At 48.3% G+C, this 6,197-nt stretch overlaps 1 pseudogene; it reads right to left on the bottom strand.

The window, feature by feature from the left end:
• Positions 1-5,990, bottom strand: part of LOC119333912 — a 15,262-nt pseudogene extending 9,272 nt beyond the window's left edge.
• Between the last annotated feature and the right edge of the window lie 207 nt (positions 5,991-6,197).

The following is a 6,197-nucleotide window of genomic DNA, read 5'->3' as shown; positions in this document are numbered from 1 at the left end:
CATACCAATTTCTCTTAATAAGGCTATCTTTGGTAAGAATGATTCCTGGAGGAAGATACCATGCAAAGATTTTATTATTAAGCGGCATCTTCATCTTCCAGATCTTCTTCTTATTATAAACTGCCACATCATATTGGATCAACGCTCTATACATTGAATCTACCGAGAATTTACCACTCGCATTTAGATTCCACCAAAATTGATTGACTCCATGTGATAAATGTACCATGGCGAGACGATTTATCAAATCATTCCGCGATGCAAGTCTGAGGCCTATTAAATCTCGTCATTCGGGGGAAAGGATTCCATAATCGTGGCGATAGTATCACCCTTATGACGAACAATATTATATAGAGCTTTATATTGTTTCAGGAGTGTGGCATTTCCTAGCCACTTGTCGAGTGCATAGTACATCCAGCATTGTTGCGGGCATAATGAAGTATAATGTAATGAGGTTTGCTTCAGTAGATACCCAATTAGAAAAAAAGATCATAACTTTCGATGCTAACAGCAGTGAGATTAGAAGATACCCTTTCATTATACATGTATTATAGTAGTTACGAAAACTAGTTTATTTGGATAGCCCCATGCATGTGACCCAATCGCCCCATAATCCCATCAATCTATATGTATTTCGTCCACTGATCCATCGTTGATCTGATCAGAATCTGTCTCGGTAGGACATAATAATTTGTGGATGCCTTAAAAATCTTTCTTGCAACCATCAGTTGCACAAACTTTTCTTTCTATTGACGGATCGAAGCACAAGGCTTTCGCATTTTCTCGAATAAAAGAATGAGGTGAATATCATAAATTGATCTCACTATTTGATGGAGAAAATAGCTGGTCAATGAAAAAAGCAATATCTTAAATGATCAATATTTTAAGGGAATTAGAAACTCGTACGAAAAAATAGACAATTCATAGCCTAAACAGTTGTGTACTTAAATATTGGAATCCACTAAACGTTGCAAAGATGAAACACAATCGAACTTCCTCCGTCAACCCTAGCCGCCGCCATCTCCACCCCCACCTAACCTCGCCGCCGCCAACCCTAGCCGCCGCCCAGCCCTCCTCCACCCCCACCTCTCCTCGCCGCCGCCAACCCTAGCCGCGCCCAGCCCTCCTCCACCCCCACCTCTCCTCGCCGCCGCCAGAGGCGGTCTCCGGGCAAGTCCGGGGCGCCGCCAAGGAAGGTGGCGGCGGGGCAAGTTGCTGCTCTGCTTCCGCAGGGGCATTCGGATCTGGGGCGGCGGCCCCTCTGGTGAGGCACCACCGGCTTAGCGGCGGGCGGTGGTGCGGGCGTTTGGTTCCGGCGTTCTTGGCCGCGCGGGCGGCGGAATCTCGGAGGACGAGGGCGACGGCGCCAGATCTGGCGCCCCTCCTCCCTGTACGGCGTGTTCTCCCCCATCCGGCCCGCTCGTGTTCCATGGGACGCCGGCGCTGGTGGTGCTAGTGGTGGGGAATCCAGTCCGGGCGAAAGCCATGGCCGACCATGCTCGGCTGCGTCGACGGCGACGCCTGAGGGCGCCGTGTCCCTCCTTGGAGGCGTCTGACAGGTCTGACCCCCCCACTCCCCCTTCCCCTAGTTCTCCCGGGCGAAAGCTCCAACTTTGTTGGGCGGCGGCGGCGCCATCGGCGTCGTATCCTTCTTGAAGGCGCCGTTTAGGGAGCTTGGTGGTCGGTGGGCGCTGTTGGGGTGCGGGGGGTGGCGGCGGTGGTACCCTCCTCGTCCTAGCTCTTGCTTTCCATCGCCATTGTATCTTTCCGCTCTGCAAGGTGGTGGCGCTGTCTAGAGGACGGCGGCGTTGGTGGAGCGGTGCTTCATCTTTCACATTGATGATGGCGGATCTCGGCGGCATGGTGCTGTGGAGACTCGGCGTCTGATGCGCGGAGATGGACTCGTGCAGGAGGAGGAAGCTGTCTGGCGTCATGGGGACGTCGATGGCAGACTGGCCAGACAAGGTAGAAGCCTCAATTTGATCTGAAGACGGACCTGTGGAAGATGGCGGCGACGACACACGAGTGCGTCTGACCGGATTGCGCCCCAGACCCAGTATGTGGCTCGGCTGGGGTTACCGAATGAGTTTCGGCTTCCGGCTTTTGATGTTAGGCTTAGGTGTGTGGTTTGGGTAGTGGCCCAGCTAGCACCCCCTCATCATATTGGATAGGAGTAGCGGCACATGTTGCCAAGATGGTGAATTCAGACACTTTGTTGTAATACTTTGTATGGTTATCGAGAATAATCAATAAAGTGGCCGTATGCATCTCCCAGATGCAGAGGCCGGGGGTCATCCTCCTTTTCTAAAAAAAAACTAAACGTTGCAAAGCAACATCAGATGTCCCACCTTCGCTAGTGCACTTCACCACCACATGCCTCAGATCTCTCATTCTTTCTCTGACCATTTCACCCTCCTTTCCATCCATCAGTCTTGTGATGGCCGCCTGGACTTCCCCTCTCTTCAACTGGTTCTCCACCTCCACCCTAACCCCCACCTTCCAGACATCACACACGTACCTGGCAGTACCCATTTGATCGCCGGACAATGGTCTGCATATCATCGGCACACCTTCCGATATGCTCTCCGTCGTCGAGTTCCACCCGCAGTGCGTGAGGAACGCGGCCACAGACGGATGCCTCAGCACCTCCTGCTGCGGAGCCCAGCTCACTATCCTACATCTGTTGCCCATCTTCTGCTGCAGCTCGCCAGGGATCGCACTGGACTCGCAATCGTGCACAAGCCTCGGCCGGACCACCCACACAAACGGGCGCTGGCTGTTAGCCAGGCCCCAGGCCATCTCCAAGAACTCATCTGTGTCGATGCCCACCAGGCTCCCAAAGCTCACGTAGACCACAGAGTTTGGCCGTTGTGTGTCCAACCAGTCCAAACAGCTGCGATCTTCTGTCAGTAGGCTGCTCTCGACGGATGAAGACGTCATCATGTGCAGAGGGCCGATGGAGAACACCGGGAGGGCAATCTCGCTGCGGATTCTCTCGATCTCCATGCCCTCGATGTCTTCGGATGTGTTGATTATTAGGCCCGAGGATTGCCGTACGCCGGCGACGATGTGGGCGAGGAGATCTGTGTACGCGAGGTGTCGAGTCTTGTCCATCACACGATGCAAGTCTTGCACAACGAAGGGGGGAAGCTCCTCCACTGCAATGTTGAAATTTGACTCTGATGGACAGATGAACGATCATTCAATATCGGCTCCAACCAATCAAGCAAAGAAAAGACGACAATTAAGGAGCAAACCGAGTGATTGCCAATGTGTGCTCTAAAATGGAATTTAGATTCCAATAGTACATACCCGGTTGAATACGCAAAATGGCTGTTCTCGATCACGCATGTGTAATGGGTACTGACTAGCTACTACGTAGTATATTACATACAGTATGCTCCTTAATTTTCAGGCCTCCTAAACAATTGAGGTCTTCAATTTGATACTGTGTCACCCGATTTTAACCGGATCAACAATTTCACATGGAGCTCTTTCGTTCAATTATTTTAGTTCACTATGCTCCTTAACTTTCGAGCTCTCTTGTTCGATCTAGAGGTATACAATTTTGGATTTGGTTCATATTTTGATCGGGTCAACAATTTTTAAAATCAAATGACAACCACCGGCCTGTAAAAATATATCAATCCCGCGCACCCTCTCACCATCTAGAAAAAAGAAACGCCAACATATGATACTATATATAGGACCAATATAGTACAGGCAGTCATCGACTTCCCACACTGTAAAAGGCCCACCTAAACACCACATTATTACATACACTATGGTCCCTAATTTTTAAGGCCTCCTAAACAATTGAGGTCAGCCGATTTTGACTGGGTCAACAATTTATCATGGAGCTATCTCAATCAATTATTTTAATTCACCATGCTCCCTAATTTTGGAGCTATCTCATTCGATTGAAGTATAGAATTTTGGATTTGGCTCATATTTTGACCGGGTCAACACTTTTTTCTAAATCAATGGGTAGCAACCGGCCTGTAAAAATACATCAACCCGCTGCACCCTCTCACCACCTAGACAAAACAAGAAATGCCGACATATATATGTTATTATAGCACCAATATAGTGCATGCAATCATCGACACAGAAAATTTCCCCACACCATGAAGAACCACCAAAACACTGCACTTGTCAAACCAAATATTCCCTCAGTTTCGTAATGTAAGATGTATTAGTTTTTTGAAAATTCAATTTTCTTGTAATTTGACGAAGTCTACAGCCAAAAATATCGACATCTACAATAATAAATATATAAAATCTAAAAATTCATTTCATGATGAAGCTATTGATACTGATTTGATATTATGGATATTGATACATTTCTCTACAAATTTGATCAAACTTTAAAGAGTTTTGACTTTTCAAAAAGCCAATACAGCTTACATTTTGAAAAAAGAGGGAGTAACTTTTTATGAAATACAAATAATACCAACGACGCAGCAAAGCGCGCCCATCTCTTCTAGTAGCACATGAATTTGGTCAAACAAATCTAAAAACATATTCACCACCACCACCACCAACAACAACAAAGCCTTTAGTTCCAAAAACATATCCACCGTGTTGTAAAAATCCTCTAATGCAAAAGGAAAATGCAGTAGGGGAAGCGGCCTACTTCGATTTCATTTTTGTCAAATTATGAACCAAAATTTACGCTCGTGAGGCAGTAAAGTAGGCCTACAATAATTTTGTTTTTGAAGGAATATGAATCCAAATTAGCAATCGCGAGGACTTGAACCAATGGCCAGGTTGTACATCCATTCCCCTCGCAAGAAAAAAAAAAGCTAGGCTCATTTCTTGTAACTTTTGGTTTTATCATGTACATTGGTTGTTCATAGACCACAGATGAAGATAACCATCTTCATACTTTACGAACTTGTTTTTTAGGACGTTTGTAAAAAAATCTTAATTGACAACATCGATTAATTAGATCGTAGATCGCATCTTACCTACTTCAAAAAAAGGAAAGAATGTACCTACTTCATTTTCTATCTTTGTTTCTCCTATTCGAGGATCGTACCACTCACAGACCCACGTGATAACGGAGATGGACTGATGGAGTGGGTGATTAGGTGAAGTTTTGGGTGGTGGGGGGAGGGGGTCACACTCACAACCTTTGTGTATGCATGTCATGTTCATGTTGTATTATTTGTTTGGCGGGACACGTCAGATTGTACTTTAAAAATGCAAGTACTAGCAACGCTGTTTTGTTAGCAATAATTCGGATCTAGCAACGCTGGTTATGCTGTTGTTCCGAGAACGAACCTAGCTACTATGTGATATAAGGTTCTCTGTTGATCGATTGAAACCAGACATTATTGCGGATATCCATCGAATATACTAATTTCTTTCGTTGGACGAACTGAGAAAAGCTAGCTAGACCTCCAAACTCCAAACAAAGAGCACAACAATGGCGATTTGGTATTACCTTGAACGGGCAAGTAGCCCTTGTGGCATAGACTTGGGTACGCCAAGTACACCAGGAACCTGACGGCGCTGCTCGTCATGAGGGCCAGAGCGGCCACGCCAAGCTCCCTAGCCACGGAGAGCGGCACAAACCAGTCCACGTCGGCGACCAGGCAGGCGACGTGGCCGTCCTCCCCTTCCTCCTCCTCCCTGAGGGCGCCGGCCAGGTAGTCCCGGAACGCCGCTGCGCAGTTCCTATTCAGCGCGAAGACGAACGACGCGACGTCCCTGGACGCGGCGACCTCCGGAGGTATGTTGTCCGGGATGGTGACTAGGCGGTAGTCCGCCGGGAGCTTCCGGCGGTCCGGCGCGCGGGTCTCTGGGTGGAGGATGGTGACCGCGAGGCCACGGGAGTGCAGCGCGGCGGCGAGGCGAAGCATGGGGTTGATGTGGCCTTGGTAGGGCAGCGGTAGCAGGACCACGCGGCGGCGGTCGCCGTTGGTGCTGCTTGGCGCCATGGCGATTGTGTTAGGCCGTGACTGCGTGAGTGCGTTGTGTGGCTGCAGAGGAGGAAAGCTGTGTTTCTTTGTCTCGGAGAGAGATGCTGTCCCCTCCAAACTGTAAGAGTTGGTGCATTGTAGACCTTCAAACCAGACACTACATCCGTCCGCGGATCCTGAGGACCAGTCTATGGACATTAATGGAGATGTCAACAAACCGAACAAAATTTGTTCAAACCGGATAATTTTCATATCAGTTTTGCTAAAGCA

This window comes from Triticum dicoccoides, chromosome 7A (assembly GCF_002162155.2).
Source record: "Triticum dicoccoides isolate Atlit2015 ecotype Zavitan chromosome 7A, WEW_v2.0, whole genome shotgun sequence".
NCBI classification, from domain to species: domain Eukaryota; kingdom Viridiplantae; phylum Streptophyta; class Magnoliopsida; order Poales; family Poaceae; genus Triticum; species Triticum dicoccoides.
This window is presented reverse-complemented; position numbering and strand designations above follow the sequence as displayed.